Raw genomic sequence first — 11233 nt, 5'->3', positions numbered from 1 at the left:
ACATTCTAACTTCAAAAGTCCAACCACAAGACATCCCAAACATACATATAGAAAGCTATCCAGGGCTCATTGGAGAATTTCCTCAAAACATGTGATAAAGCATCCACTGATAAATGCACCAAGGTTCTGTTCGCCTTTAACTGTTATATGTATTTCATGTGTATTTATTGTCTGTAAGGGCAGCTACTACTATGAATTACGCACTTTGAGCCCATGACAAATTTCCCCTAGTGGACAATAAAGTATATTCTATTCTATTCTATTCTGGTTCTTCTCTTAGTGGGCCTCAACAATTCAGCCCAAGACTCTACAAGATATTGATCAAGTGGTTACACAGGTTACACAGAAGAGCTAAAATGACCTTTTCTAATCCAGACATATTTCCAGTGGATTAACTTTTCTTTCTCACTTCAAGAGGAATAACTGACGTACATCAACGACCATGCTTCACAACAGGAGGCTCAGCACAAACCAAGCCAGCAACCGTGAGACGTCAGAGATCACGGAGCACGCAGTTGCCCATTGGTGTGCCTGACTAAAATTGAACATGCATTCCTGCAGGAGGCTCCAGCCTTTCTCAATGAAAAGGTCCAAATTTCAACAACTTTAGGGTTGTGTTTGTCAGATCTGACTAGTTCCACACCTCTCAAGTCTATAAGGGTCATGAAAAAGGTCGGAAGTTTGTTGTGTTAATTCATTTGCACACTTTGACTAAGAGGAGCTTTATTACTCGCCTTACTATCCACTGGAGAATTCCTTATTGTGCACTGTACTGTACTGTAAGTTCATGCATATGAATTGATGAATACTGAACAGCAGTTAGCTTTTTTTTGTTGTTTTTTTTTTTGCTTGTGGTTTCATAAGCACAGCATTAGCTCATTCACCCTGAACTTTAAGCAGTGACTTTTAATTTATAAGGTATGCACTTGTATAGCACTTGCCATAGTAATCAAATGGATGCAGCATCAGCAGCAATGTGGGCATTGCATTGTCTTTTCATGGTAAATGGGGAGCTGAGCCAGAAATCAAAGCTTTTCGCGATAGGATGCCTCCTGGGTGCCTCCACTTGGAAGTTTTATGAGCATTTCCAACTTGGAGGAGACCACGAGGTAGACCCAGAATTCCCTGGAGGGATTTCATATCCCATCTAAGATCCCCTAAGAGGATGTGCAAAGCGTTGCTAGAGAGAGAGAGACATCCAGAATGCCCTGCTTAGCCTGCTGCAACCACGACCACAACCCAGATGAGCAGCAGGAAATGGATGGATGGATTAATTTTCATCCACTCAAACACCGGTTGGAGAGGTTTACCACCCTCAAAGGGTCTCTGTGGAACGTCTGTGTTGTGCTGGAAGCTGGTCATTAGGCTTTGTCAGTGGACTCCGTTTCTAAACTATTTTTAGCTACTGTTGCTCTCTGTTAGTGGAGTCGAGAGAGGCCCTGAAACAAGCAACATGATAACATGCAAAAAGTCATATTCCCTCGTGAGTCGTTCACAAAGAAAAGTCCAGCATCATTAAACAACTTAAACAAATCATCCACAGGCTTGTGTTGTCGACTGAGAGAGATCAGTAAAGGTGTTGACCGGTCACAGCCAGAACCAGGATGTCCACAAGGAAGTGTCCAATTTGTCAAGCGACTGAACAAATATGCTAAACATGTTCCATTTGCAAATTTCCAACAATGTTTGTGAGTGGGTTTGAAAGTGCCCAGGCTGCCCAGAGAAATTTGATTTGCTTTGATTTTGATTTTATTGTCAAGACTGCGCTGGTGTCCCTCTATAAAAACTTGATGGATTTAGGCAAAGGGACGAGACCAGTGAGAAAGAGACAATGGATGACAGGAGCAAAAGAGAAGAAAAACGGAAGGTTAGGATGGAGTCTGACATGGTAGACAGAAAAAGATGAAGATGATGATAATGACACCAAACTGCCACAAAAATCCATTCAGCAGGGAACCTGGAGCCTGGTTTGTTTGTTGCCCAATTGTTAAAATTTTCCCCTGACATGCTTATAACAATTGCCTGTCCTGATTGTTTTTGGCGATCTGCCGAGGCGGGTTCAGAGCAGTGTCAGGGCTCAAAACTTTTAAATAAAAAGTACCATAGAACATTAACCAAACTTTGGCAACAGCAAGAGTTTTCTGCACTACTTCACACAGCCATATTCGTTCATTCAGCCCTTCCCTCTGCTGAAGTGGTTATGTTATCAAGTGTGTCTGTCTGTTGGTGTCAGAAGGATTCCAGAATGACTCCTGGGGTCCGTTTCACAAAGCAGGTTTAGTGAAAACTCTGTGTCTGTTAACCCTGAAATGAGGGAAACTCTGAGTTTTCCGTTTCACAAAGGGAGGTAACTCAAACCAGAGAAAGAGGGCTAACTCTAGCCCGTTTCACAGAGAGAGGTAACTTAAGCTCTCGGTCAGTTACCATGGTAACATACTCTATGAACCTAACCTGGTCGGGACCAGGTTTTTCTCAACAAACCTTGAGTTTCTCTCTGTCTCCGCCCTCTTTCAGCCACACACGGTATTTGATTTCCTCATTCATTCAGTCAGCAGGCGAGTTTTGGCGTAGTATAGTTCTGCCGTCTGTTTTTTGAGAAAATCATTGCAAAAATCAGTCAGTAGGCCTACATTGGAAGTTATTTTAGGTGGCGACTATTTTCACTACCATGGCATGTCCTTTTGATAATGATGCCGTGGATGAAGGTGCAGCATTACTGCGCAGAGAATTAAATATTCATCGGGAGATGATTATCAGACCGCACATAGATGTTCTTGCATTTCCAGACAATTATCTTTTTGAGAGGTACCGTTTCACATCACAGTCCATCATTTACATACAAAACCTAATCCGTCCTTACATTTTCAACATTACCAGCCGAAGTCATGCTCTCACATCCCAGCAGATATTGTGTGTTGCGCTGCGTTTTTTTGCAAATGGGAGTTTTTCATACAACGTCGGAGATGCAGAGCACTTGAGCAAGGCAGCTGTATGCAGAGCGCTCAGAAAAGTGTGCCTCGCCCTGAAACGGCTACTACCCATCTTTATCATTTTCAGCTCCTCTGCCTCCGTTAGAGGTGGCGGTGCTGGGCCACCACCCGTTTTACGGGCATCTGCTTTCTTTCTGTTGGCTGAGTAGAAGTCTGTGTTAGTTTAAATAGGATTAATTATTTAACAGAGCATGATATAGATGAGAAGACATTTATGTGTGTGAAAACAGCATTATGTTGGGGATAAAACAACTGTGCAGTCAAACAGCCACTTAATATTTACTTTACAATGTAAAACATGATCAAAATGAGGTACCCCCATGAGATTATGCCGAGGTCTTACCTGTTTGAACAATGTTTTTATGTTTCATCTTAAGTTGCTGTCAAGTGCGCTTCTCCACCCGTGGGATTGCACCTAAATTAAATAAATTAATAGGCTACCACTCAAGCAGTTTCCCCCTGTAATATTATTGTGATTGCAAAGGACTACATTTAAACTTACGCATTGACCTGAGCACCAATGTTCTCCCACACCGTGTCCCTCTCTTTTGCTGCTGCAGCGGTGTTACACTTCCTTCTAAAAACGTGCTCAAACTCACCGTATGAGCGCATTAATATTTCCAATTCCAGGTGGGGTGAAAAACGTAGCCCTCCTCTTCCCCGTTGCCATGGTGACTCGTCGAATCGGAGCTCCATTGATGCTGTCTTTTTATACTTGTGGTGCACGAGCTTAACTCCAGGTGAAACTACTCCGAGTTGATCAAACTAACTCAAATCTGCTGTTCTGGAACCGAAAACTCAGAGTTTCCTATCTCAGAGTAGATCAACTCAGAGTTCAGGGTTAGACTCAGAGTTTGTTGAACCTGCTTTGTGAAACGGACCCCTGAACTAAATTCCACCAAAGCTTGGTTTGGGGAATTGGTTTCCGGCCACAGTAGACCCCATTAACTTTTGGTGCAGATCCAGATAAATGGTGGGATCCAGGATTTTTGTGTCACTTTCTTTCACGTTGTGAGACACATAAAATTGTACTTGCTGATAGATACCAGTCACCTAAATACGCCAGATTTTTTTAGGAAAGACGTATGAGATGAGCATAAAGAGTGTGAAAGAATGGAATTGGAATAGTTGTGAGAACTACTGGATCCATAGCATCTCTCTATTAGCATTTGTGTGTGAATTTCCCATATGTATGATACATACAGTGTAGTAGGCTACAAGGGCAACACATAAAGCACATCAGTGAGTTTCACAGATAAATATGTGATTATATTGATTCACGCTACACACCAGAAACTAATCCTCTCACTTCACTATCAACCAAGTAGCATTGGACTGAAGGATTTACTCTCTACACATGGGTGGCGTTCGTCACATTTGAATGAAGCATGTAAGAAAAAAAAAATGCTTACCACGTATTTTAAATGCACAGTGTCTTCTCTTGATGTTCTAATTGGGGCAAAAAGTTTTTGAAATATATGAGATTTGTGGGTGCTGCATTATTTTCTTCACAGAACACATTTTTAGGCCCAGGGGCTACTTTTATAAATTGCACCTGTGAAAGTGGAGCTTGACAGCCTTTATGCACTATTCAGCAGCACAAATTAACATGAACTAATCCAAACCCCTGCTCCAGCGTTAAATTGGTCCTCAAACGAAGTAGGCACAGATGAAACTTATGAGAAACCCATTTATGCATTATGCATTGCATTGCAGCTCGTTTTCTCTACTGTTGTTCAACATCGGATACAGTCATGTTTACAGTGAAGCACATACACATAGTTACATCTGGCTGCTTTATTTTAAATTTAGCATTATATACCAAGAGTGTCATTTTCTTCACGTGAGCGCTGATTACACTGAGAATAGGAGCTGTCACTTACTTGCGTTTGGCAGTTTGTTGGTTATTCGTCATCCAATGATTCATTCTCAGGACTAGAGTGAACAAAATGGTTCAATCAAAATTCCACAGATGATTCTACAGTTCCTCATGAACACGTGGCAAAAAAATGTGAACAAAAATGACGATGTGAAAGGACTGCCAGAAAAAAGTACCCGGTAACTCTGAAATAAATTCATTTGAAATGCTGCAATGTCAGCTGTGATGCAGGACGTAATCTGTACAGTCATTAGTAACTAAATGTTACGTGTGCCTCTGCTTTGTGTGTTCTGTTTTCTCTCTCTCTCTATCTCACGTTTTTTGTTATTTTAGTATATTGTGTTGGTTTGGGCTGGAGGTTACCGGTTGTTCAGTTATTCGTCTCTTTTGTTTTAGGATTAGTCTCCATTCAGATAGTTTAGGGGGAGGCGCGGAGAGCGACGGCCCACTGCGCGGTTGGTCCAGAGTCTTCCCATCTTTTGTTCCTTTTGGCTGGGATGTTCAGCCCCCTTTTGTTTGCCCCTGGTTTGCATTTGGGGAAAAAAATAATAATTAAAAAAAGATTATGGGTTAATTGCTAACCTTGTGTAGGGCTTACTTTATATGTTGCTTCCTCCAACCGCCTTTGAGTCTTAGTTTTGACTTCCATAAATGGAGGCTGTTATACTAAAGTTATGAAATAAATGTAGTGGAGTAAAAAGTACAATATTTGCCTCTTAAATGTAGTGGAGTGGAAGTTAATGTGAATGCTCGAGTTCTCTCTAATGTGGTGCTTTTCAGGGGAGGGATGCTAATGGCGTGACGTCAGTAGAGCGTACCTAAAAATATACCACAAAGTTGAATAAATATGCAAGTGTTTATTTATCTGCATCAGTTATTAACATTTTGAACTCCACTGGGTGACCTGAGCGTCAGTCTACCTGCTTGTGTGCAATCTTGAATGAGGCTAGCGACACTAATTGGTGTTTCCTGGAAGGCAGTCTCGAGGGTACAAAGGCATAATACCTGCCAACTGACCAGGATTATTTCCCATTTTCACCTTTTCTCACTAAACACAGTAAAAACAAACAAGTAAACACATCTCTTTGTGCACATTACAGGAATAAGTTCTGGAAGGAAGAACTGTTTGAGTGACACTTTTGCAACTTTTGCTCAACCCGGAAACAGACAAAATGAAGAGGGACAGGAGCTAATTGCTCCGTCTTTCTGTAGCACTCCTGCAATTAGTTCAAGATCTACACTGATCAATGTAGTTTTTCTGCCTCGGAACAGAAACAATAGACTTAATCCATTCAGCCAAGTACTGTAGCTGGAGCTGTTAGTTTCACTTTAGCAGCGGAGACTAATTGCTAATTGTTGCTTTGTCTCAGCTGACGACACCAGCGGGCTCTCTGCGGGAAGGTTTTGGCCCATCTCTTCCTGTTGAGAGCCTGCGGTGGCTCCTGCTGAGACAAACCAACAATTAGAGCAACATCTCTGCACGGACCTGAGTTAAATTAACTGGATGGGCTTTGCAATAATGAATTAAACTATGCCCAGACTGGGACCACCGTGGACCAGAGAAGACTGAAGAGGAGGCTCAGTCATTTGGCTGTGAAATTACTTAGAGTAAGAGACAGAGAGGGAAATGTGAAAAGGCTTACTTGCTTGAAAAAAATCAATTCTAAAGAAGCCAACAGCTCCCAAGTTTGCAACGAAAAGTTTCTTTTAAACCAAACTCGGCAAAAAAATGAACTAGTTCAGAGTTTTCCCAAGAGTGGGGGCCACACCTTGAGAAGCAAAGATTAAGCTGAACACTTTAAGTGCAATCAAACAGTCATAACTGGATGATAAATGGCTTAACTCGACACAATTATTTTTAGAATAACAGGACCATCAGCTTCACAGTGTGCCGTTGTCCTAGTTTAAGCTGTCTGATAGAAGCTGCTGCCTCATCTTGCAGTCTGGGGCAGCACGCAACAATGTGAAGTCTCACACACACGGGCGGCACTTGAGAATGACAGTTTTTCACAGGTTGTTTGCTGCAGCTCCTTCTCGGGGACTGTGCTTATTTCACACACAGTCCAATGGCCTCATTATATCCACTATACTGTTCCGTTTCTTCAACCACGAGCCACAAGAGCAGGCCCAGACTGGCCATCAGGGGAACCCGGAGAATTCCCTGTGGAGAAAAAATGGACAGCCTTTGGAGAGGGAATGAAATAAGAAGAAAAATGTGGAACTGAGAAGGAGAGTAATGAAATGAGAAAAAGCCCTTGAGGAAAGCGCAGCTAAATGCTGTGAAATTACAGATATTCACAAGCAAAGGACAAGGTTGTATTAAGAAGAAAAAAAAAAACATTCAAAGCCACTCTCTGTACTGCACAGCATCACAACTTCACTTCAAATGTAACCTTTATTTATACAGGGTGACAAAGGGATCACCATCAAACGTGAGGATGTGCCCACTCAGGTCGGTCAGAACGCCAAATTGCAGTCAGAAAAGTAAGTCAGTAAAGCAACTCTGACGTGATCTGTCCAGGTGGCTGGTTTCAGAAGACTCTGCAGGTGAAGAAGATGAATGGGCGCATTCATGGCGCACCCCTGAAGGAATAGCTGGGCTTCTGGGCACAACTAATGGGGATCACAACAAACAAACCTGAGATGGGCACACAGGCTTATAGACACGCGGTTGCGTTATGGATCTGCTGCCAAGTACATTTTTTATTGTTATTTTTGAGAACAACATTGTGACCTATTACCTTTTAGCTGTTCCGAATGTTGAAAGGATGTTTGGCAGCCTTTTCATTGTTGGGAGGCATGTGGACTCTGATTGTGAGGCTGGGTGGATCATCAGTAGTTACATCGGAGACGGCTTATGTCAGTGAAATGAACAATTAATAAATGGGCAACAGCTCCGGTGGCCGACCCTGCTGTCAGCATGCCCACTGCATGCTCCTCTTAAAACGTGTCTGTGACATTATGTTTGACAAAAATGCCCATTTAAGAGTGGCTGTTAATTGTGACTGGCCCAAAGTACACTTGTGTAGCAATCATTTTGTTTAATTAGCGTCTCGTTGTGCCACACCTGTCAGGTGGATGAATTATTATGGCAAAGGAGAAATGCTCACCGATGCAGATTTTAAATAAGGGAAAAAAACAAGAGTCTGATGCTTGTTCTTCTCAGAAGGACAATCTCTATACACTAGATTCTTAATTGCACAGCAACTCTGTCTTAAATACCTTTACAGAGAGTAAGGTATGCACTGGGGAGGCAATCTAGAGTCAGAACAGTAAACTGTACCACCTCATTGGGGGTTTGGAAGTTTGTTTGAGATCTGGAAGCTGAGTGTGCCCTCCTGCTGAAACCCAGTGGTTTTCGGACACATGCCAGGGAGGCCCGAGAGAAGGCAGGATCTCATCCCGCCCAGCCAAGCACAGCAGCAGGTGATTTCAGTGACTACATCCTACTCTCTGGTTGAAAGTGCTCATCAGTGTAATCAGCTGCTGTGGTGTTTGGTTGGACTGAAGCTCTGCTGAATGTTGGCACTCTGTGTATCATCATTGGACACAGTTACTGTGGACAAGGATGTATCAAATGGGTCAGGCTCAAAAGGCGTAACACAGCACAGATTTCGTTTCTGCCGAGAGACAAGAGATTTACACTGTTTTTGACGGAGAACACATTATTCCTCTCTCTTTCCAATCTCATCCATTCCATTTTCCTTTTCTCTTGCAATTCGGTATTTAAAAAGATAGATAGATAGATAGATAGATAGATAGATAGATAGATAGATAGATAGATAGATAGATAACTCAAGATGACAGGACACGCTACTTTTTCACATTTTTTCAGCACTAGTTTTGATTTTACAATATTCTTTTTTGACATTGTAATTATTCATGCTTCTCATCTTTGCTGCTGCAACTAGTTTCACCGGGGGTCACTGTATGAGCCTCACTGGATTTCGAAGGCTGCAAGCGGTTCATTCACAGTCAACAACAGAATATTTGCACACAGTGAGCATGTGTTTTCAGCACGAGCGTGCCTGCAGAGCACAACAAGGTTAATGTAAATGAATCTTTGGTAACACTTTAAAAAGATGCAGGCGCACTGTGCAAATATACCCATTATGTGTAGTAGTCTGCTAATGAAAGGATCTCTTTTAACAATACCAAAGTCAGTGTATTGTTCCTTCCTATCTCTTCCCGTCCTTTAGTTCCCATTGTGTTGGCCTCCTCCCGTCGTCTTTGTCTCTGAGTCTCATCAGCCTCCACTGCATGGAAACCGATTCTAAAGAAAATCTCCGATTCTTAATACAATGCTCCCCAAGGATGTAACTCAGTTTTTTGTTCAGTGCTGCAGATTTTATGGCCACACACTCTGCTCATATTCATATATTATTTCTGCTCCCGTTCCTACTGTGTGGTTTTTCCTGATCACAGCCTCGTGGCTTGCTCTGTTGGCATCAGAGAGCAGCGCGGGCAGGCGGCAAGGAACGAGACTTAAGATGAAATATCAAACGCGCTCATTAGCATACAGATGAGGACGTTGAACTCGGCCACTGTTTGAACATTAAAAGCAAATTCAGTGCCCAAAGCCAAATCTCTGTTGTAATCCGTTTTAAAGAGAGGAGTGATCAACAGTACAAACACCCCAAAAGAAGTCCGCTGGCACCTTTAAGTCAAACTCTTAAATAATGACCTGCCTTTTTTAGTTAGGCTTCACTTTTCCATTTCAACAGTTGGAATGTGAACCAAGCGTACGAGGCTTAGAAAAACATGATTTTTGTGTGTGTGTGTGCGCTCAAATAACGCAGTTAAAACCTTGTGTGTGTGTTTGTGTGTGTGTGTGTGTGTGTGTGTGTGTGCACTGCTGTAATCCGTCTGAAGCTCACTGTGTGTGATTTTCATGTGCTTACCAAGGTGCTTGCTCAGTAAATGTAGTTAATACACTACTTTAATCGCTCGCTAAGAGCGTGAAAACTGGCTCTGGGACAGATTTACGGCCCTTAAAACCCAGTCGACATTGTGTGAAGTAGCGAGGATAAGGAGCTCTGTGCGTGTACACCACCTGAGCTGCTTCTAGTGCATCTATTGATCCGAGCAGCTTTTAATTTGTTTTCCATGAGTTTGCTTTGTCCACGTTGGGCTGATTAAAAACTGATACCACATTGTGAAAACCAGTAGGTACAAAAAATAGAGCGCTAAATTCGTAGTTACCAGCTGGAAGTAGACCGTAACCTGCTTTCTCCCCATTTTCCTTGCTTCTCTCTTTTCTCGGTCCAGCCTGAGAATTTCTGTCACAGTTTCCTCTTCTCCTCTATTCCCCAAACATCGCCTCGCCCCCGCGGGCCTCGGCGGGAGGTCTTGTCGACTATGGAGCTGTGTGTTTGTCCTCCTCTAATCTCTCCACTCTTTTGTTGTCCCTGTTTCCCCGCTTCTCTTTTTCCATCTCTTCTTGTCCCTCTCCATTTTTTCCCCGAGGTCATGTTTTTCCAGCGAAGCTGCCTGTGTTTGTCATCGTGTCCGCCACCCAATCCCCCCCCCCCCCCCCCCTTTTTTTCTCCTCGCCGCCGCCCCTTCAATACCTAAACGGGAGGTCTCGTCAGCCACGAAGCCCTCTCTGCAAAGCCTCTCCAATCCAATATAACACAATGTGTTTGTCTTCCAGGACTGTCGAGAACCCCTGCCTCCCGCCTCTGATAACATCTGTGTTTGTATACACGCTAGAAGAGAAGGTGGTGTCTGTGTTTAAAGCAAAAGTACAAAGAATGTTTTTGAAATGTTTGTGTGCACGGAAAAAGATAGATACAGATAGGGATTTGTGTTTGAAGGCATTTGTTGTTAAATAAGCCGTATATGGGGTCATGTTAGGGGTTCACTGCATGATCACCTAACACCACTCTCTAGTTGCAAGTGGAGGAAACAAAGTAAATTTAAAGTTGTCATCAATGTTACCAAAAAAGCTTTTGTGTTTTGTCGGTTTGAAAGTATGAAACTACAAATACAACTACACCCCTTACAGAGGTGTTTTCTTCAGCTTATTAAACTTTATTGACAAGAACTATACTGAAAATTCGAGTCAACGTCACAAGATACAGTTAAAGTCTAGCAGGATGCCATGTTTCCCATTCTTATGCTGCATCCACACAGAGGTTGGAATCTCCTAGTCCAAACTTCCCACCTGCGATATCAAAGCGTTACAGGTGCAAGATGCCAAACTCGCAACACAAAACTTTGTCTCTTCGGCGAGTGCGCACACATATGACCCCCTCAGCAGTGCGGCCTCCTTGCATTTTAAACGAAAAATGGGAGGAAAGATGGCTCCAGAGGTGACGGATGCTATTGTACTTTTTATACTTGTTTAGCTACGCTACCAAGT

This window comes from Sparus aurata, chromosome 12 (genome assembly GCF_900880675.1).
Source record: "Sparus aurata chromosome 12, fSpaAur1.1, whole genome shotgun sequence".
Classification (NCBI taxonomy): domain Eukaryota; kingdom Metazoa; phylum Chordata; class Actinopteri; order Spariformes; family Sparidae; genus Sparus; species Sparus aurata.
Note: the sequence above shows the minus strand (reverse complement) of the source record.